The 23,554-nt window shown below is 43.5% G+C and overlaps 1 protein-coding gene across 5 annotated transcripts in view; it reads right to left on the bottom strand.

Moving 5' to 3' along the window:
* RAD51B (RAD51 paralog B) overlaps positions 1–23,554 on the bottom strand; it is a 617,832-nt gene that overhangs the window by 101,562 nt on the left and 492,716 nt on the right. The window lies entirely within an intron of this gene.

Below are 23,554 nucleotides of genomic sequence, written 5' to 3'. Positions count from 1 at the left end.
CTCAGAAAGTGGAGGAGGGGCAGCTGACGGGTCTGTGGCATGAAACAGGACGGGGCTAGTGATGGGGCCCAGGTCCCCACTCAGGCAGGGCCCCTCCTTAAAGTCCCCTGTCAGGCTCCTTGACCTGCATTTCTTCCAGACACCAAACACAGCTCAGCTTTCAGAATTTGAGCTTCCCTTTGTTTCTTCAGTGAGAACAGGAGCAGAGTGCAAGCAAGTGAGGGAGTGAGAGAACCAAGTGGGGCAGGAGCTAGGAGCCCTGAGGTGCTCTGAAAACTCCAGAGTACATTAATGCATCTGACAAATTCAACTTCAGGTACGTTAATATGCTGCTTCCCTTGATCCCACAACTTCAGTAGAATCACCATTCTCCTTTCATAGACTAAGAAGTGATTTTACTGAAACCCACCTAGTCTGAGGCAGAGCTGGAGCCCGAGCCCAGGCATGCTAGGACTTTCTGCTGACCAGCTGCCTCCCTTTCGGCATTAGAGAGAGCACATTGCTGTGGAGAATGCTTTTAATTATCACCTTGCCTGGAGTGCGAAGATTTATTGTTATGCTTTCTTCCCGCCCCATCTCAAGCACCCCTTTGGGAAGTAGCATGATCATGATAGGAATCAGGATATTTTCATGCATGGGAGGGAATGGAATGGCGTCACACATGTTTGTTGCCCCTGAAGGCTGTGAGAAGGGGGTGGGAGGTAAGAAACAGAATGGTGAGTAGTTTGATGAGGCAATCCCTGGGTCTTCAGCACCCTGAGTTTTAGACAAGAACCTAAGGGGACTTTCGGTGTCTTTTCCCACAATGGTAAATTCAGCTGGGCTGTCAGGTTCCTTTAGTTCAGCTCATGTTTCCTTGACATCTGGAGTTGGGCTTCCTGTGTCAAGGCTAGAAGAAACTGCTGCACTTCTCCCTTTCTGGGGTGTGCACACAGACACACGCCCTCCTCCATGCCAGTCATGCCAAACATAAGGCTCACAACAAATTGGGGCCATGAAGAGGGGGAAAATTCCGTTTTTGACTGGAATCCACAGTGGCCTCTGGATCACAAGCTGCAAGGTCCCCACCATGTGTGGATGGCCTAGGTGTGGGGGAATTTTAGGCAATGGAGACGACATTGCTTTAACTGCCTCAAGTATTCCCTCACAAGACTGCCCCAATCCCTGGCAGTCCAGTCAAGTATTTTTAGGCAGGAGCCTCATAGCAGGAGAGGGAACTGATGAACAAAATGTGCTGATGCTATTTTAATTGGGGGGAACTGGTTTTGGTGGCAGCAGGCGGTCAGCACACATCTGTGAAATCTGAGTTCTTAAGCAAAGCAATTTCCTTTTCCCTTGAAGGCCACTGTTTATCTAGAAAGTGGACAGAACTATGGGTTTGCTGAAAATGACCAGATTCAACAAGGTGATCAAGACCACCAACTTGGTATAACGTGTCCCATATCTCAGACATCGCTTGTTATGAGACGTTACAGTAAAGAATTATAAGGTAACATTTTGGAATAATTAGTATGTTCCAGACATGAGGCTCAATTACCATACACACATTATCTCTATGAGGGAGATGCCATTACCATCCCAATTTTCTAAGGAAGGAAGCTGAGCTACAGAGAGAGTAAGTGCCCAAGGTCACCCTGCAAGTGGCAGAGCAAGGATTTGAACCCAGCAGCTTGACCAGTCACTTGTTTCAGTGTTTCTTTCGGCCATTTAGAAAGTATTTAAAGAATGACCATTCACCTCCCTCTCTGGAGGAGAAAACTCACCCCATTTTCCAGATATCCCACTCATTTTCCTTTCCTCATTAAGTTGTAATATTCAATTTCTTATCCAGAGTCATCTGTGCCTGTCTAGAAAAGCATGATTTAATAATGTTCTCTCCCTATTGTTGGGAAACTTTGTCATATGATAGGTTTCTAGAAATTGATACCAAAGAAAAACAAATCTCCAGGTTCTGTAGATTTCCAACTGAAAATATGTAAAATAACTTTAGTTGCCAAAATCATGATTGGCTTTCCTTCCATGACTCTAATCTCCACATCTGGTTCACCTTCTTTGCCAGAAGGACATGATTATACATCTTTTTTATATCTTAGGATGTTTCTGTATTTTATGACATTTCTAAGTAGAATTGCTGTGTTAATCATCATCGCAATCCCATTGATAATTACATTATGTCTTTTATCAATGTTAACTCTGCAATGAAAAATAAAGCAGAAGGTAAATGTGATAGAATCAGAAAAGCCCCACAGGAAGCCAATTAGCCCATTTTCTCATCTGTAATATGGTTGTGGGATGGAAAGGGGTCAATAATCACAGTTAACATTTTCAGAAACAGTTTCCAGTGCTTTACATGATAAAATCTTTGAGTCATCCCAATAACATAAGCTGGATCCTATTATTGCTCTTATTTTACAGATGACAAAAATTTACCCACATTTGTGTAGCTAGTAAGTGGTGGGCAGAGGATTCAAACACTGATAGTCAGGCTCTTGAGCCTGTGTTCCAGGCTTGCCCATGACTCTGATGAGCAGCTAGGGCTGGGAGTCCTTGCTCTCCCTGACTTCTCACATCAGCAGCTGAGTATGACCCCAGTGGTGGATTATTATGGCATCCTTAGCCAAGGATGGCCCATAATGTTTCCATGACATTACCATAGACTCATTGTGTTTATGAAACAGAGTGAGAGTACACACAGAAAAGTCACACAGTAAGCATTTTTTTAGTAGGAGATTTTATCATCCTTGTTCTTCGGGAAGGTGACATGCCTAAGGTCACATACTTAGTCACGGGTCAGTACTGGTACAAACGCCCCTCCTCAGACACTCCTTGAACCTCAGGATCTATTGCTTCACTTAGAGGACACCATGGCCTCCCCGCCTGATCACTCTTCTCCAACCTCATACAGCTCAGCGCAAGACCAAGGGGATCACGTACCCACTTTCTAGCAGCCCCAGCTCTAAATGAAAAACAGCACAACAGCAACAGTATAGTAGCAACAGCAAAATAATAATAAACTGCATGGCAGAAAGACCTTTCGAGTGCAACAATTTCCTTAAACCAATCATCTAGGGAAGGAAAGGGAGGGTTCCTTCTTTTAAGACGCAAGTGCTGGCCAGCAGGAACCTAAAATGCATTATTATTCTGCATTTTCTTTTTGCACGACTGAAAAGTTTTTCTATCCTCCCCCTCCCATCCTTACCAAAAGAATACCCCCAAGACAATCACAAACTTTAAAAGTAGCAAACCCTCCCTTCAGAAAAATTTAAAAATAAAAACTCAAAAACCCCACAGTGGTTGCAAAACAGCTTTGTGTGGAAGAAGGGCAAGTTTTCTCTTAAGAGAGGCTAATTTCATAGGGTTGGGAAAGAGAGAGATGAGGGGGAAAGGGAGGGAGCACAGAAGAAGAGGAGGCGGGAGAGGAGGGGATAAAGGAGGAAGAATCGCTGGCTTTAAAAAGCAACATTGTCCAGAGAGGTGAAAGGGAACAGATGGCCGTGGAGAATGTGGCCCTCAAAGCCCAGAAGAAAGGGGCGATGCTGACAGATCTTGCTGTTTCCCATTGACGCCTGAATGTTCTAGTGTGGGGAGCCGAGGCCAGTGCAGGGGACAGACCTCTGTTCCCAGCGGCTCACTGGGGCACTGGCGCTGAGGCTCACTGAGAAAAAGAGCAGGGGAGGGGAGTGGGGAGGGCAAGCAGCTGTGGCCACAGAGGGAGGGACAGTGGGGGGCGTGCGGGCTTCCACAGCCTTCTCTTCTGGCCTGCCCGGGAAGGTCAGCCCAGCGCCGGTCTGTGCCCTGGCAGAGGTGAAGGAAAGGGCAGCAGCTGGGGCCCAAAGACTCGGCGTCCTTCCCCAAAAACACACTGGGGGAGGCATGTCTGGGACAAAATAGATACCTTGAGAGAGGGAAATGAAGAAAATATTCCAAATGCTTTTGGAGGATTGAGACATTCGAACTACAATAAACAAGAAACTTGGGTCTTTGAAGGAGGTCAGAGAATCCTGCCAAGTAAATCCCGTATTATTTCATGGAGTCTCAGGGCAGAGAAGGGATTTGGAGAGGAAACACAAAAGTGAGTCGGTGGCTGACCCGGGAAGGAAGGAATCCAGGAGTTGGTTTAGAGGTCTGAGTCAGCCCCCAAAGAGGTACAGGGTTCATAGTGGGGCTGTGCAGGACACAGCAGGATGACAGGAGGGGCAGAGGGGGCTCCAGTGTCCAGGGTGTGCTCACGTGTATACACGTGTGTGTGTGTGGGACAGGCATCTGGAGGGACTGCTTATGTACCCGTCGCTTGTAGTTGCACCACTGGAAGATGTTACTGGAAACTCACAAGTCACCGCAGAGTGACACTAGTGCAGGCACTTCTAGCCTCCTGGGAAGGGAAAGCCTGACAGGCAGCCCCTGCAGATGGAGGCCTGGAGAATGGGTGAAGCGTGGCGGCGGGGGAGGGAGAAGGGTTTGCGAAGCAACCATCACAAAGAGGCCCATAAACTTCAGGGGACAAAGATGCAATTGGTATAAGTTCTAAGTTCCTTAATATAACTTTGATCAGGAAAATTATTGTTCCAAACGACCTCTTGACTTCTCCCTACACCCTCCAGAATATGATGATAAAATTTAGCCCCTGCTCCTGCCCACTAAGGAGGGAGACACATTCTTCCTGGCCCATTGTCCAGTCGGCCCACAGAGAGCTGCCCGACCTCAAAACGCTTCTCTGGTTTTGATTTTCTTCTATCTGTTTCCCCGACCCTGAAAATGAAAGAGACCTGAACTCGGGGCTGAGGGTCTTCAAACAGTGAAGTATGAGTGTGGAAAAACAGATCCTTCATCAGAATGATCATTTGGAAATTTTCCCAACATGTCTCAGGTCCCCATAAACATCTTTCATCAAACCTTTGGTGGCGGAGGGGAAATTAAAAGGTGGCTCTAATTAGATACAGTGACCTGCCCAGTTCACTTTTACTTGGGCTAGATCTCTATTTTCACGAGCAAGAGGACGCCACAATGGCCATCAAGCCCTGCGTTTTGCACTGTACGTTCAACTGAGTTCCTGAGAAAATTCCCACGGAGCAGAGTAGTAAAAAAAAGATCAACCCCATGATGAAGACCTTGCCTTTTATTTCTCTGCTTCATCCAAATTGCTCCCCAGGCACTTTTAGATTTAGAAGCTCCACTAATCAACCTTATAAACAGCAGTCCAGCCACTGCATAGAAATTACTTTGTATAGCTTCTAAATGAAATTACCCCGGGGGATAGAAGATGCCCAGGGCTTTAACAATCACAACATAACACAGCCTCAGTATGAGAATAGAAGACAAGTACACTTTGACATCCCAATTGAAACTCCAGGCTGAATCCGACATAGAAGAATGTAATTACCTTTCCTAGTCTGACGGTACGCTAAAGAAATTGGAGAAGTGGAATACCTATTAGGTCCCCACTAATCCTCCTCCTAAATTCAAAGCAAGGCTAGTCCCTGGAATTCATTTCTGAGTATTCTTACTCTCCACTATTGTTAAACAGCTCAATTGATAAGTGCTTGCAGCTAATAATGCTTTCTACTGAACTCACCCTCCTCTTTCCCAGAGGCTCAAAGCACTTTACAAATATCACCTCATTATTCTTTATAACACTCAAGTGAGCCTGATAGGTGGAAAGGTTCATTATCTTCTCTTTACCAATAGGGGAAATAGACAAAGGAAGAAGTGACTCGTTTAAGCCAACAAAGCAGAGGCAGAACTGGAACGAAAACTCAAGCCGTCCTCCTGACTCCGAATGTGCACATGTCCTATGTCAGCTGGTGAAGATATTCTGCTGACAGGGCAAGACTTTCTAGCTGTGGGCTGTGTTGGAATCAACAGGTTTGCAGAACTGGGGCACTGGCTGGAGGAGAAAGGGCAGAAGTTGAGATGGAGAAGCCCCTCTTGAACAGTCTTAACTAGTTTGGGCAAGTCACTTCACTTCTGATCTCAATGTCCTCCTTAGGAGAATGAGGGGTTTTGATTAGAGGAACTTGAAGGTCCTTTTCAGTTCTTAGATAACTAGTAAAGTGAGGGTTTCAAAAGAGGGGTTCTAGTTTTCACCAGCCCCTTGTGATGTCGGGGCTTCATTCGTCTTGTAAGCCTGAAATAGGGTCCTTGTCTCTTCACATAGTGCTCTCCGTAGTCCATTGTTCACACAAATGAGAGTGGGGATCGAATCAGTTGGTGCAAGGTGGGAAATGGAAAAGGTAGTCCTGGGGGATCAAGGCCAAGGGCTAAAGAGAGATGGACACAGGCAGGGTGCAGTACCAAGACTGGAAGGGGTGTAAAAAGAATCCCAAACATTTTGAACTGTGCCTGGGTCCTACCTAGGGGCACTCCCTACATTCCAGGGGACCCATGACAAGTCCTCCAAAGCTAAGAAGGCCCCAAAATGAGGGAGGTTTGCTTTGCTTTTTCTAAATACAAGATTCACTTGACAACCCCCAAACCCATGTGAACAATGCCCCAATGTAACGTCTTGGTAGTTTTCCATTTAAACACAATTTCATTTTAATGAAAAACACCAATGTGCCTTCAAGTTAATTAAAACTGGAGTTCACAGGTGGCTTCATGGTTTATAATCTGTGTTGTTTGAGGCAGATATGCCTGAGCCTTTAGAAGACCTGCAGTATTTTATCTCTCTGATCTTTTATACTTTTTTTCCTAAGTGATGCTTTGATACTCTTCATTTGTCCCAAAGAAAGTTGGACAGAGATGACATTTAGTAAAACCAACATTTGTTTGCAGGAGAAGCAGCCCCTGCGACCAGAATAATGACCCTGGAAAGAGTTTGGGTGACGAGCCGATTATAGTGACTGGGTAGAAAGGACTGACTGAGCCGCCGCCAGAAAGAAACACATTTTTGTAATATCTCAGTTGTTTCTATTGGCCGGGCCTCCCTTGCATGCACCATGGGAACTGAGTCAACACATTTTCTTGCTTTTTTTTCAGTGATTGCAATGTGTTCTCCCCACCCCACCCTCCCCCCATATACAGGGAAAAAGAAGTAAGGAACAGGTATCTCCTGAGAAGCAAAAGCTTGATGATTCCCCAAAATGGGTACAGTTCTATTGATCCCCGCGTCCTGCTGTAGAAGTGACTAGCTGCAAGCTCTATTCCATCTGCTGTCTCTGAAGACCTCAGCTTGACCTTGTGGAACCTTCTTTCTGGGAAGTTAAGGAATTTCCAGGATTAGCTCAAGTCCTGAGGCTGCCAACTGTGACAATCTACAAAGCTCTCTTAGGTAATGATTCAGACCCCACTTCTGCTCAAGGCCAAGATAGTCCCCAAAGAGTTGGAAATATTCTCATTGCCTGGACTCAGATTATAAGGGGAGTTGACCTCGGAAGAATTTCAGAAGGGCAAGCTCTGCATTTGCGTATACTGAAGACTCAGCAACTGATATACCTATGACCACAGAAATGTAATTGAACTTGAAAAGTGAAGATTAAGAGGTTGTCAGAAACAAGTTTTAAAAAGAATACCATAGAAAGGGAAGGAAGTGGGAAAGGAAGGAAGAAAGGAAGGAAAGAGGGAAGGAAAGGAAGGGAAGGGAAGAAGGAAGGAAGGAAAGAGGTTTCTAATGCCAATCAGGTAAAATGCCAAATTTCTCTCACAATCTCAAGATGAGGAGAGAGGAAAGATGAATCAATAGTCTTCTGTGGGGTGACCCAGAGGAGAGTAAGGCTTTAGATGTTACCAGAGATTGCACTAGTTTAATGGAATCTAGATCTCCCTAATTGCTCCTTAGACACTGTTTTCCTTATACATCATAAAGAGTAAGTACAGACATCTGACTAGGTGATGGAATATCAAAGAGGGCTTCCAACTGCATTCTGTGACCTCCTTAAGCCTCAGTTTCCCCATCTGAAAAATTAGCGAGTAGGAGCAGAGGTCTCTAATGCCTCTCCCATCTCTAAGACACCCTACTGCTATTGTATCTCTGCATACATTGGCTCCAGCCAATGTATGTACAGCCAATGTATGTACTAGTACAGCCATAGTACATTTTCTCTTTTAAGCTTCACCCAGTGGTGGTCCCAGGGGGTCCCTGACAATGTCTGAAGAGTGTCAGGTCAAGAATTTTTTACTGGCCAACAGGGATATTTATTTGTCCTCACTCCTGCAGGGGAAAGTTAATGTCAGAATACTAGTGTTCCAGCAGACCTCACTCAGGAAAACCCACTGGCATATGCCAATAGATACAATCCAAAATAAGAAGGATAAAACCCAAGTGGGAAGATTTAGTGTGGAAACCAAAACTACAACAGGCTAAGCTCTTAGTGTTAACATCTAGGAAATAAATGGGTAGCTTTTAAAATAAATGACTGGAACCTCAAGGCATCGATGTTTCCACTACTCAAGCTTTGCAGTCTAGTTGTGACCCCGTTCAACAACTATATCCATGACAATGGATTTCCACAATGTCAGTTGAGGAAATTTTACGAACAGTCAGCAACTCAAAGGAACTTTTCATTTAAGGACTCTAAAATGTTATATAAGTATTATTTCTTATGATCTCAAACAGATGTGGTGATGAGACTCTCCATTTGAGAAATAAGGAACATATTACAAACTTATCTCAAGTTAAAGAATAAGCTAGGACTTGAACAGAGACTCCAACAAGGCATTCAGAAAATTATCCATGTTCCTAATATGTTACATATTATCGGAATACCTGGGTTTAAAACAGTAGAGAGAAATTCAAAAGATTCATTAAGAAACCAGAAGCCCAGGGGCGCCAGGGTGGCTCAGTCAGTTAAGTGTCCAACTTGGGCTCAGGTCATGATCTCATGGTTCATGGGTTCAAGCCCCACATTGGGCTCTGTGCTGACAGCTCCGAGCCTAGAGCCTGCTTTGGATTCTGTGTCTCCCTCTCTCTCTGCCCCTTTCCTGCTCACACTCTGTCTCTGTTCGTCACTCAAAGATAAATAAACAATGGGGCCCCTGGGTGGCTCAGTCGGTTGAGCATCCGACTTCAGCTCAGGTCATGATCTCACGGTTCATGAGTTTGAACCCTGCCTGCTTCGGATTCTGCATCTTCCTCTCTCTCTGCCCCTTCCCTGCTCACGCTCTGTCTCTATCTCTCAATAATAAATAAATATTAAAAAAATAAATAAATAAACATAAAAAAAAAAACAACGAGAAGCCCAACTCTATCTTGAGTATCTCAGTGGTCAACCTGGCAACTTGGTGGTCCACTTGCTTATTACCTTTATTCAGAAGTCTCCTGGAAACCCACTCAGGATGGACCAAATCTAGAGATATCAAATGACTAATGTAGATGCTAATGTATGTTCCTGGGTTTTTAAAAAAATTTTTTTTAACGTTTATTTATTTTTGAGACAGAGAGAGACAGAGCATGAATGGGGGAGGGGCAGAGAGAGAGGGAGACACAGAATCGGAAGCAGGCTCCAGGCTCTGAGCCATCAGCCCAGAGCACGACGCGGGGCTCAAACTCGCGGACCGTGAGATCGTGACCTGAGCTGAAGTCGGATGCTTAACCGACTGAGCCACCCAGGCGCCCCCTGTTTTTTTTTTTAAATAAATTTCCACTTTAAAAAAAATTTGTTATTTTTTAAAGATTTTATTCTTAAGAAATCTGCACACCCAACGTGGGGCTCAAACTTACAACCCCGAGATGACTGAGCCAGCAAGGTTCCTCTGTTTTATTTTATTTTTTAAAGATTTTATTTGTAAGTAATCTGCACACTCAACATGGGACTCAAACTTACAACACTGAGATCAAGGGTCACACACTCCACCAACTGAACCAGCCATGTGCTCCAAGTTTCTACTTTTTAAGTTATCTTCAGGTATATGTTTTTGCCAGAGGCTTCCTTACACATATTGTCAGGAAGTCAAAAGAAACAACTATTTTTTGGGTGGGGAGAAATATCTCAAATTGTACTTTTCATTTGTACAATTGTTTCCCCTTTTGTGTGGTGGTGATCACAAGGAGGAAACGACAAGATCTCCATAGCTCCATCCCTGAGAAAGGGGTTCTGGAACCTGGCTCCACAAAAGCAGGACAAGAAACACAAATTTACGTCATTGAAAGGTTCTGACTCATTACGGTCAGCACCCTTCACCGCTCCCTTGACAACACTGAATTAATGGGGACTCTGAAAATCCACGTTCCCATCTTGCTTAGGCTTTCACTCTGAGGGTTGATCAGCCGGGATCAGATGCAGACACACTGGGTGGTGCACTTCCTGAACTGAGCTTACATTCACTAAAAAAAACTAAAAATGGCTCAGTCCTCTAGAAGAAATACTCTGGGAAGGCTGAGAATGTTTATCTCCGGTGCCTAATCAAGACCTGGCATAGGGTGCCTGGATGGCTCAGTCAGCTAAGCATCAGACTCTTGATTTCGGCTCAGGTCACTATCTCTCGTAGTTCCTGAGTTTGAGACCTGCATCCGGCTCTGTGCTGACACTATGGAGTCTGCTTGGGACTCCCTCTTTCTCTTTCTCTGCTCCTCCCCTGCTTGTGCGCGCGCGCACACACACACACACACACACACACACACACAGTCTCTCTCTCTCTCTCTCTCTCTCTCTCTCTCTCGCAAAATAACTAACTAACTAACCTGGCATAGAATAGTATATAAATCCATTTTCAAAAAGAAGATGCTGTTACAGCCCAAGCGGGAGTCACCATGAATGGTAAAGGGAAGGAAAAAGGACAGAGTAAGATGACACATACTTGATTGGTGGTACAGATTTCTCCTGCCATCTGAAAGTAGACTGTTCCTATGAAATGGTTTATAAACTGAAATGACCTGAAGTGAAGAAGCAAATACCATTAATTTAAGTGGAAAGAGTTCTGAGCATTCCCAGACCCTCCAGAATAACCTCTCTTGGGCTTTTCTGATTCCCGAGCACACATCTTGCTAATGGATACCAAAAAGAAATCACGATAAGGCACAGATGCTCACAGACACAGTTCAAAGCTCTGGTGACTTGATGCTGAGATCCTGAGTGCAGTTCCTGGGGAAGGAGCTGGGGGGCGCCACGCTCACTGCTTGGGGTGTGCTGCCTCTGAGGGCTCGCTGCAGAACCAACACTGAATCAACCTTATTTTCACTTTTTGCCTTTTTTCATAAAAACGAAAATCCTTTGGATTTCTCTCGGGTAGTGAGAACAGGTATTGATGTAGGTCTTTCACAAAAGCAAGGTGGCATAAAACAAACTTTGGGAAAGTGGGGGATACCCATAGATCTCTGATCGCCCCTTCAGTAATCCTCAAGCAAGCAATGTCAGGCTAACTAAGGCACGGAGAGGTTTGTGTTGCTCTAGATATTTGGTAAAACCATTCAGAACAGCACTGTCCAATAGAAATATAATACAGCCCACAAATGCAATTTAAAATTTTTTAGTAGCCACATGAAAAAAAATTAAAAAGGTGAAATAAATATTAATTATATATTGCATTTAGCACAACATATCCGACACATTATCACTCAACACGTAATCAATATGAAAATTAGGATGCTTCACATTATTTTTACTGATACTGTCTTTATATCCCCTGTGTGTTTTACACCTACAGCACATTTCAAGTGTTTAACAGCCACATGTATCTAGTGGCTACTGTATCAACAGTGCAGGTCTAGGACATCCATTTGGCGGAAATTCAGAAAAGATGAATAGGGTGTGTGTGTGTGTGTGTGTGTGTGTGTGTGTGTGTAAGAAAGCTTGGCGGGGAGGGGGGGAACAAAGAGACTAACTTGATGTATTTAATACTAGTCTCATCTATCCCTGAAGTCAGCTTCGTCCCACTCCTTAGTTCCTATAGATACACCAGTATCCTTATGATAATTTCCACTTTTGCTGACACTACTTTGAGTACGGTTTCCGTCACCTGCAAGAAAAAGAGTCCTAACTAACAGAGATAAATATAGAGAAAACATGTTCTGTAGGTGCATCCTGCTTTAGGGGCACAATGCCTGTTAAATAGTTGACACTAAATCAGCATTATTGAATTTATAAATCAAGAAATAAAGTTATTAACAGAAATTCTATTCTGAAGGTTTTTCTGTCACTGGCTAGAGGCTGCACAATAAATTTGTACATCACTTTTGAGAACAAATGAACCAAAGTCTAGTTCCAACTTGAAATATTCCAGGTACATTTTGGCAGTAAATTCTGAATCAAACAGGAGTTTAATAAGGTGCAGGCGCTACAAGTTACCTGGATACTATCCATCCAAGACTTCTGCAATGTAAAAGAAATGAAAATAACAGCCTTTCTATCAGCCAACATACATCCTGCTTCATCTCAGGGTTTGTCTTCCTGACAACACATTTCCGTGTGTCTTCAGTTAAACAAGGAACTGGAGTTTGAAGGGAATGGGTCAGTGGTTTAACTTTGCTCAGAAAAAAGCGGCAAGCAACCCTCCCTGATACTGTGGCCCAAATGGTTTTATCACTGAAATGCCATAAATAAGTTTGGTATTTCAGTATTGCTTTTCATTCTACTCTGTTAGGTCCAGACCTGCATGATAGAGGTGAATGAACATACAAGTTTCATCTCGATTCTGATTTTCCCACGTCACAAACCAGTCTTTGGGCATCCTAAGTTGTATATGCTTTCCCCGTTCCTAGAATATCAATGCAGGCAACTTAGTGCCAGCAAGATAGAAAGGCAAGACTAAGTGAGAGGCAGAAACAATCGCCTTGTCACTGCTCCATGAGAAACCCCTCCTGAGACAGGCAAGAGAGAGAATTCTGTAAAGAGGAGTTCTGGATCAGCTTTCAAAACCACAATGGTAAAGACACATGCCATCCAGGGAGACTGGAGGAGTTGGGAAGGGTCAGTGGGTCCTGGGCAGTATCGAGGCAGAGATAGTCAGAAAGGACCAAAAAGAGCAAGCTCTCCGTCATCTCCGGCTGATAAAATCCCTGGACAAATTCCACATGAATTGATTGTGGGAGGAAATTTGCAGAATTAGCTGTGACTCCTGCCATCCAGAAAGGTAAGATATTTAGTGGGTGCCTTACAGCAAGGAGAGGAATGGGAAGTGGTATGTTATTGCTACATCTGTATGAGTCACAGGCTTGTAAATGCTTTATATCCTGCATAGATTATTCAACGTTTAAGTTGGGAACTTAACCCAATTGTCTATGGAGCTGTTCTTGATTTGCTCTGATTGCAAGGGTTAAGCAGGTCACAGAATACTTAACCTCTAATATTTGAATTTTCTGCTCATCATAATTATGAGTGGGAGAGACGCTTAACAGATGGAGTCCCCAGCAGGAAAGCAGGATTCCTGGGTTCTGCCACTAGCTTGTGTGTGGCCTTATGTAAGTCCCTGCTTTTATCTCAAAATTTCTATTTGTACAAAGGGGGCAACAATAACTTCCAAAGGAGAAGTTGGCCTAAATGTTGATGAGATCACATCTAAAGAACCTGAAAACTCTGGAAATAGTGCTGAGGAAATAGAGCAGACGGAGCGATTAAGGGACCACCTTAAGTGACCACAAGCAGACTCTGGAGCCAAGCTCTGGGTTTCAATTCTGGCTTTGTAACTTACTGGCTGTTTGCCTTTGAACACACTGCTTAACCTCTCAGTGCCTCAGTTTCCTCATCTATAAATCAGGGCTAGTAATAGTACCTACATCATATGAACTCAAGTGAGCTCAAACATGTTAACTGCTTAGAGTGGTGGCTGGCATATACGTACATACATATAAGCAAATTTTGCTATTAATAAGTGCAGCATAATTTCCTTTTATAGCTGGAAAAGATTTCACAAAACATCTAGTCCTTCTCAGAAAACACCCTTTCACAGGTGAGAAAATCAAGGGCCAGAGAAGTCAAAATAAGTCCACAAAAATGATTTCCATATTTTAGCCAGCTCGTCAGCAGAGACAGTGACATTCCTGAACAAGTACTCCCAGAAAGTACCGTAAGTGTCATTGTTGGATACTCTTAATGCTACACTAGGACCAGTAGTAAGACATGTCCTCCTGGGGGAGACAGTCCTGGGGGACAAATTAGGCCTTGTTTTCTTAACTGCCCAATGGGTTCTTCTGAGAGACACAGAAAGCACAGAGGAGCGTTTGGTTGGTTGTACAGTGACCTCCAATTTCCAAGATAGTCAGTCTGTGAAACTGCCTATTGCTTGGAGGGGGTGGTAGGAGGGGAGGGGGTGCTAGGGACGAAAGGCCAAAACCTATCGCACTGACTAGAAGAGTCTTTGGAAGAGTGAGCTAAGTCTGGAGGCTTACATTTCTGTTGTGGGGGTTGGGAAGCCTCAGCTCCGTGTGATGTAACCGGGAAGGGTGGCAGACCTGGCACGCTGCCTGATGCAGAGTGGCCGTGGCCCAGCTGACAGGAGAGTCAGGCTGAGCCGTCCCACTGTTCCCTTGAGATCTGGATCAAGCCCATAGCCAGGGGAAGTGGGGATTAACACAATGTGGCGTCCGAGCTAATGAGTTAGCAAAACAGAGACAGATGGCAATTGTAGTAACTTAACTCGCCCGTCTCTGTTTGCAGTGCACTCCCACAAGCTTCTCCTCTGTCTTCATGCTGTCTAACCCTGCCCAGTCCTCTCCATCCATCCCAGAAGGCCAAGGTGACAGGGAAATCATCCCACATGAAGAGGGGCTGTATGCTACTTTCTAGACACAACTGACACTCACAATCGGGGTGTAGTAGTGATGAGATCTTTCAGACAGCTTTGGAGAGATACCGACCCCTGGTTCCAAAGGAAATGCAAAGTTACTTTTATTGAGTTCTCGTTATTTTATGCTTATGATATAATTCTTCAGAACAATTGCTTAAAAGGTAAACAGTTGCATATAAGAATGCTAAAAAGGGGTATGACTTGCAACCTGAGGACGAAAATAAGGAGAGAACTTTTATTCTGATCCCAAAACAAGTTTCCTTTAGTCAGATCAATAGACTGGGGAACAGTTTCCTTCATAGGTGTTTACAGCATGTGATAAGTGATGTTAATGCACACTTAGACCAGACATGCCCACCTTGCCATGTTGGGAGACAAACAACTGCTTTACATGTCATATAGCAACCTGTTCCTCTTTTAAGGTCCCTCCACTTCTTTCACAGTGGTTATTGTTTGCAGGTGTCATTAGGGTGCCAGTGGCTTGGAGACTCCCTTGGTATGAAGACTACCTGAGGGGCACCTGGGTGGCTCAGTTGGTTAGGAGTCCAACTGCAGCTCAGGTCATGACCTCACAGTTCGTGAGTTTGAGCCCCGCATAGGGCTTTGTGCGGACAGCTCAGAGACTGGAGCCTGCCTTAGATTCTGTGTCTCCCTCTCTCTCTGTTCCTCCCCTGCTCACACTCTGTCTCTCTCTCAAAAATAATAAATAAACATTTAAAAAAAAAAAAAGAAAAAGACCACCCGGGACAGAATCATACTGGACAATCCTGCCTCCTAACTTTGAGAATTGGTTCATTTTTTATACTAACATCTTTAATAATAAAATTCCACCATGTAAAAAACAGAAGACTTTCAGGAAGAAAAATAAGTTTAAAAAATCCTTGATTTTATAGGGGTACCTGGGTGGCTCAGTTGGTTAAGCGTTCAACTTTGGCTCAGGTCATGATTTCACAGCTTGTGGGTTCGAGTCCTGCATCAGGCTCTGTGCTGACAGTTCAGAGCCTGGAGCCTGCTTCAGATTCTGTGTCTCTGTCTCTTTCTGCCCCATCCCCATTCACACTCTGTTTCTCTCTCTCTCTCTCAAAAATAAATAAACATTTAAAAAAAATCCTTGGGGTGCCTGGGTGGCTGTCAGTTAAGTGTGCGACTTCAGCTCAGGTCATGATCTCAACTTCCCGTGGGTTCGAGCCCCGCATTGGGCTCTGTGTTGACAGCATGGAGTCTGGAGCCTGCCTCAGAGTCTGTCTCTGTCTCTCTGCCCCTTCCCTGCTCTCTCGCTCTCTCTCTCTCTCTGTCTCTTGCAAATATAAAATATAACAAATTTAAAAAAATCCTTGATTTATGCATTTTGGTAAAATTTTTTCCTCCCTATTCTTAGTTACTTCATTCAATAAGGTAATAAGACACTTAAAAAAAAAGCTAAATTTCATTGACAGAAATGAGTTTTACTTTTGCAAAATGAAAAGCTAACTCATGAGAAGAAATTCAAGTGGTCAATGAATAGACTATATACCTAAATAGGGATATCGCAAAAGAAGCTTGTAAGCAGAAAGTACTCCTACCCACAATCCCAAACTTCCCACCCAGTGACCCTCTCAGGGGCTACCTCCCCACCTCTGCCATCTTAGAACGGACCTTAGGACTTAACAGAGAGTACAAGTGATCATTTGTAAGAATCTGCAGCTTACCAGCTGGCAGGGTCAACTTTAGATGAAACGATGTCTGGGGAAATACTGATATTCTATCCCCAATCATATGCCTGATAATAAGGGCAGCAAAATATACTGGTGGAGACCTTAAACAGTGGGTGCAGAGAGTAACATTCTGAGGAAACTAACTATGACCTTCTTGGAAGTAGAATTTCACTGTGGAACACACTTTCCAAACCTAAGGGTCAGCTGTCTTCCATGGGAAGTAACGAGGCACAACCTCCTTGTTAAAAGAGGAGAATATCCTAAAGAAGTGAAACTGATAAATGATCAGCATCTAGTTCAGTTACATTTACTCCGTGTATATCTGTATTATACACCACAGGGTTTTTTCGGCCTAGGCACTGTTGACATTTTGGGTTGGATAAGTCTCGATTGTGGGAATTGTCTTGTGCATCGTAGGATGTTTAGCAGTATCCCTGGGTGGACCCATTAGGATTTCCTTCCAGTTGTGACAGCCAAAATGACTTCAGAAGTTGCCAGATGTCCCCTGGGGGGCAATATCATCCTGGGTTGAGAACAACTGGTATACTAGTCCACATGGTTAGACTAAAAATTCTGAAAAAGCATGAATGAGAATGTTATAGTCTTATGGTTGATACTTTGAAAAGTTAAATAATTAGCTCAGAAAATGTATTTTTATCTTGTTTAATAAGACTCCAACTCACAAGTATCCAGAGAGATTAAAATGCTGAAGGTGAATTACTACCAAATGACAAGAGGCATTGGTTGCCTCCAGTGACGGGAAATTTAAGAGCAAATTAAAAATCAATTGATATTTTCCAGTTGTGGTTTCTTATCTAAAAAGAGGAATCAGAGAAAACTAAAAGAATAAATAAATATAAAGAAGGCCATCTGGTATCAGAAAATATAGTGGTGTGAGTCTAGAGACCAACAGAGCTGGGCCCAGTTGGGCCAAAAAAAGAAGCCATGTGACACTGTGCTAATGATTTAACAAGAGGGTTGTTTTTTTTCACTTGTCTTCAGGAGTCCTTTCAGCTTTTAACATGCTACCTTCATATCCCAGGAAGCTATAAGCATACCGTCAGTAGAATACGTTGTTGAAGTGTGTGTGTGTGCGTGTTTTTTTTAACGTTTATTTATTTTTGAGACAGAGAGAGACAGAGCATGAACAGGGGAGGGGCAGAGAGAGAGGGAGACACAGAATCCGAAACAGTCTCCAAGCTGTCAGCACAGAGCCCGACGCAGGACTCAAACTCACGAACTGTGAGATCATGACCTGAGCTGAAGTCGGACGCTTCACCGACTGAGCCACCCAGGCGCCCCTATGCATGTTTTAATTAAAGTATGTTTGACATACAACACTACAGTAGTTTCAGGTGTACAGCATGGTGATTCAACTGCTCTACACCAACTCTACACATTACAGTCTGCTCACAAGTGTGGCTACCATCTGTCACCATGAAATACTATTACAATACCATTGATAATACCATGTTCCCTATGCTGTACCTTTCATCTCTCTGACCTATTCAGTCCATGACTGGAAGCTCATACTCCCAGTCCCCTTCACCCATTTTGCCCATCTGCCAACCTCTCCCCTCTGGTAACTCTCAGTTTGTTCTCTGTACTTATAGGTGTGTTTCTGCTGTTTTTGTTCATTTGTTTGGTTTTGTGGTTTAGATTTCACATATAAGTGAAATCATATGATAATTCTCTTTCTCTGTCTGACTTATTTCACTTAGCATAACACCCTTTAGGTCCATCCATGATGTCACACATGACAAGACCTTATTCTTTTTTTTTTTAATGTTTATTTATTTTTGAGAGAGAGAGAGAGAGAGAGAGAGAGAGAGAGAGAGAGAGAAGAGGAGGGGTGGGGGCAGAGAGAGGAGACACAGAATCTGAAGGAGGCTCCAGGCTCTGAGCTGTCAGCACAGAGCCCAACATGGGGCTTGAACTCACAGACTGCGAGATCATGACCTGAGCCGAAGTCAGGTGCTCAACTGACTGAGCCACCCAGGTGCCCCAGATCTCGTTCTTTTTTTATGGCCAAATAATATTCCATTGTAAACATATACTGCATCCTCTTTATCCCTTCATCTATTAATGGATAGTTAGGTTGCTTCCATATCTCGGCTATTGTAAATAATGCTGCAATAAACATAGGGGTGCATGCATCGTCTTGAATTAGTGTTTTCATTTTCTTTGGATAAATGCCCAGAAATGGAATTAATGGATTGTATGGTATTTATATTTTTAATTTTTTGAGGAACTCTAGTGGTTTTTAGAGTAACCAGGATATTTTTGTACGGGTCCAATCAGTGAGATGGCTGGTCCAAGTTAAAGTCAGATAAGGGAATATAACCTCAAAATCTTAATTTCACTAGCATTTGGTGAGCAAGTCAATTATACTGAGTAGAACTTAATACTCTTTAAGTATGCTTTGTGGGAAGGTTCTGTGCTTTCATACAGAATTAGCAGGTGCCTGACGTAGTATCCTCTGCAATAGCTATTCTTTCAGTGAATGGATGAAGAATGGTTTTAGAACCTAATTAGAGGAAAATTCTACTATATGGCTCTTAAACAGAAATTTATCAGATCAATGTAGGGGAATTAGGAAAGAAATCAGTCTTGCTTTCGAGTGAGGCTCACATTAGTAAAATTCTTCTAAGAAAAGGGTAAAAATCTATTTCCCAAAGATGACTACCTGGTAAAGTGGAAGGACTGGAATTCTGGTGATCCTGATTCCAACTAGCTAACTAGCTGTGCAATTCTGAAAAGTCACTTGCTGTCAGTGCCACTTGGTTTCTTCATCTAAAGTAAGAGATCGATTCTAGCAGCTAAATCTGGCAACTGATGGGATGAAGAAAAGAGAATATATAGGGAAATTGGGAAAAGTGAGGATTTCAGAATAAACAAAACAATGATTTCATCGTTTAGATTCTGCTCCTTTAGTTTAGAAGCCTATCAATAAGTGCCAATTAAACTCCCCCTAGTGATCAGCTCTAACTTAAAGTGATGGAAATGCTCAGCTCATTTATTTGACAAGACTGAAGCCACTACTCTTTCAACCTGAAGGTTGCCTTACGTGGGTTTACACAAAGCACGGCCTTGATGGAGGGAGAATTAGAACAGTTTTCTTCCTGCAATTTAAGTATTCTAACCCAGAGCTGAGAAGCCTCAGATGGCAACAAAAGATCTGGGATAACATTTTCACTGAAGTGACCCTGGAGTGGGAGGGGGTGCCAGCCTGACTCCTGACTGAGTTATGGCACAGTCACAGCCCAGAGACATGGCTTTTCTCTGTTGGTTTTTCAACGGCTGACTCTCACTGAGACTGTAAAAGCCAATGATCCCTGCTCCATCCCCCACCCCATCTCTCCATGGGGAATTATAATATGATTAAATACTCTTAATTATACACACACACTGACATCCTGAGGAAACTGATGAAAACTACCTGGCAGAAAGTATAGGTGTATGTTAACTCCAACCATCTGGGTTCTGCGGGGCACTAACCACAATCCCTGGCTTTTGCTCCCCAAGTGAGATGTCATTCTGAGACCATGTGTGTGGTCAGTTAATCATGTGTGTTTCAGTTTGGCTGAGTGAATGTGCGCTGCAATTTCACTTTGGTCCCCTCACATTCTCAGCTTTTCGAGATGACTGAAAACCCCTGTCAGAGAGGAATAATTGAGAGGGAAGGTAGCTTCCTCGTTGGCCAAGTGGAGCCAGACAATGCTCCATGGTTTCCAGAGGCTGCTTAGAAGCCCACTTTAAGCAAAGAATGTCTCCAGAACCCTGGGGCTTTGAGAAAAGAGGCAATTTAAGAGAATGACAGCAAAATAAAAGCCTGGAATTTCAGGAAGTGGTTCCAGGGACAACGAGTGTATAAAAATGAAGTGGAATCACTTTTTCCAGGCAATCCACTTTCGTAGACAATGCAATCATACGACAATAACTAGCATTTATGAGTATGTGAGTACACACTATATGTTTATAGATACCACAGCAGTGACCAAGAGCGGAAAGGGGTGAGTGGATCCCTTTGTGACCAGCAGCCTCTCTCTTCACTGGTATAACTTCACCACACCCGTGGGAGCCCAGCTCACCAGCCCAGCAAGAGTGGTCTTGATTAAAAATGTGATGTCCCTGGTCACTAATAGTTCTCTTGGGACATAAAGGAAAAGTAGCCAAACCACACTATGGGAGAAGCAGGCAAAACATCTCTTCCCTTCCCATTTAGACATATCCTCACCACAGAAACGGTCCTCCCACCAGCTCTTCTGCCCTCCATTCTAACCTTCCGGCTTGGTTACATTTATCTGCCTTTCCACTTATGTTTCACACACCTCCCGCATTTCTCTCCTCTCCCTATGGTGATGGTGAGTATTTCAGTTACCTCCGGGCAGACCAAGTGACACCATCTCCCATTTCTGAGGCCTAGGAAATGGATCAGAGACAGGATGGTAAATAAAGCCAGAAAGGGGATTTTCTCTGCTGGCCTCCCTGTTCTCCCTTAAAGTACTTAGCAGGTTTGGAGCAAATCCTGTTGACTTCAAGCTTGAAAAAATGTTGGCAAAAATGTGTGCAGCAAAAACTATCTCTGATGTATAAATTTTTATCAGAAGAAAAAATTTTTTTTAGATTTATTCATTCAGTCACTCTCATCCAATAAATATTTATTGAGTAACTTCTGTGTACCAGGAACTGAGCTGGGTGAGACTGGCTTTAGGTCTTTTGGTAAACAATGGCATGTGACTGCTGTCAGGCTGAGCAAGCCTGGCAATGTCAGTCTGTCCTTGAGTGAGAAGCTCCACTTATGACTTCCTAGAACAAATAACAGTGGAACAACACAAGATGGCAAGTAGCTACCCAATATATATTTGTTGCTGTTATTGGATGAAGACGCATTGTTGGAAAGAACACATAAGCCGAGTCAGGAGACACAAGGCACCCCTCTGAGTCTGAGTGTCCTCATCTGTGAAATGGGCATCAAGCTACCTGCTTCACTGATCCCACAAGACCACAGTGAGAATCACAAGAGGTAATGGATATGAAAGCGGAATGCAGACATACACTACTGTGGTGACTCCTCAGTCTTGAGGTTACTGACAAGAGTAGCTCAGCCCTTAATTTCAACCAACACAGAAGAAGCCTTTGTAGAGGAAGGTGGGTTCAATGAGATCAGTCACCAGTAAATTAAACCATCCTGGTCTTAAAGCAGAAGATAAGTAGCTATTGGCAGAAATGTGCTCTGTATAAATTCATACATAGTGATTGAAAACAGGGAATATTTCCATTATGGAAACAAAAGAAGCCCATACGCTAACAGACGTCAACATATTGGGGTGGTCCCAAACCAATTAGGGTCAAGCAGGATGAGGATAAGAAAGTTAAAGTGAGTATTTTGTCCCACCTTTATATCCAGTTTATGAGCATATGGCAACAGTCCAGTGTTTCTCAAACTAGAGTGATATATGGACTCCTCCGGAAGGGGAAAAATTATTTGAGACATCCAAAACACATTTCAAAACCTCCAGGAGAACTTAGCACCTAGGCAACCTTAGACCAGGTTTCAGAATCAACTTAAGAAACTTAAGATTCACTTTTTGAAAATGTCTTTTTATCGGCAAGTACTGTCTTTATGGTATCTTTCAAGTAAAAACATAAAGAATGTAAAATCCCATAGAATATGCAGACCCCAAATACCCACAGCCCCTACTTTGAGAAATATTGACTTTTGTCTCACCCTCTCTTTTTATGGATGAAGGAACTCAGGGCCTCTGAAGACAAAGTGACTCTCCTAAGCCACTCGCACGGCTATTAGCAAAAGCGAGCTATAAGCCCAGGTCACCTGATTTCTACAGCAGAGCTCTTTCCATCTTTAGACAAGGCCTCCTCTGTTTGTGGCAGAGCTCACGCTATCTGCTCCAGACAGATACTGGTATTGTGTTAGCCCGGAGACAGGGAAGCAGATGGAGGTGAAGGTTTGAAGGGGAGGTGATGTGGGTGTGGCCAATGTAGGACATCACTGCAGCTGGGTGAGACAGTTTGTAAGAGAGGTATTTCCACGGCTGGATCCTTTTGCTCACCATTAAAAAAAAGAAACTCTGGGTGGAAAACACAAGCAGTTTTAATAGTGGTAGAATTTCTGCCTAACAAGTTCGGGCAAAAAAATAGGAAGAATATCGTCTCAAGCTAAAAACCGGAGAGGAACTGCAGAAGGTATGAGGTTATAATTCAGGGTGGCCAATTTAATCAGCTCATATTCATTAAACACCCACATACACATGATGCTTTACAACAAACCCCTTTCCTCACTCTGAAGCATCCACAGGCCTGTTTTAAACGGGCCACCCTGCACATGTTGGGAATCTGGCCAAGGTGTTAAGGCAACTGCTTCCCTTCCTAAGAAAAATAGGGTAGATTTTTAGACAACCACAAGTAAAGGTTACAGCCTCTAGTTTTACATCCTATCTGAAAGCTGGGAAAGACTTGGGGAATCTGTTTTCCAGGAATCTGTTTTTAGAACTAGATAATATATTAAACCCTCCCATTTTGGACCAGTAATATCTATACTATCTACCTTCTCAGACTTTACCCTGCAATTTCCCTGGATGCCTTCTCTCTCCTAATTGGAGCTGGACTCTTATGCTTTATTAATATTGCCACATAATGACTCTTATGAAGCGTTATGGCCCTTGGGTTATGTCTAATCAGCCAATCAATGATTTTGGTCACTTCTGGCCTTTGGATAATGAACTCCTTGAAACTACAGAAGGCATGTTCTTACCTCTGCCTATTTAAACTGCCAAGAATATCTTCAGCTTTACTGATTTATCAAGCAACTCTTGATTACAATCCGATGAGAGGGCTGACTGGGCCTGCTCCCTTGACATTCCTCTGGAGTTGGGCCTAGCAAGCTTCCGGTATCAGGTGGTCTCTGAACGCCAAGTAGCGATACGGCACAAGTCACCCCAGTTGGGCCCCAGTTGGCAAGTGCTGTGACTTTTCCAAGGTATCTCTGATACTTCCAAAGATTGTGAGCCACACAGGAGGGTACCAGATCATTAGGAGAGAATAAAAATTTGCCCTGACATCAGATCATTCTCTGATCAATTTCTCATCCCTACGTGACCATAGCCACTAGAAGTCCCCAGGGAGCTCAGGACCAGACTCAAGACCTTCTAATTACAGCTTATAACACAAAGCACACAGAGGGT

This window comes from Prionailurus viverrinus, chromosome B3 (assembly GCF_022837055.1).
Source record: "Prionailurus viverrinus isolate Anna chromosome B3, UM_Priviv_1.0, whole genome shotgun sequence".
Taxonomy (NCBI): domain Eukaryota; kingdom Metazoa; phylum Chordata; class Mammalia; order Carnivora; family Felidae; genus Prionailurus; species Prionailurus viverrinus.
This window is presented reverse-complemented; position numbering and strand designations above follow the sequence as displayed.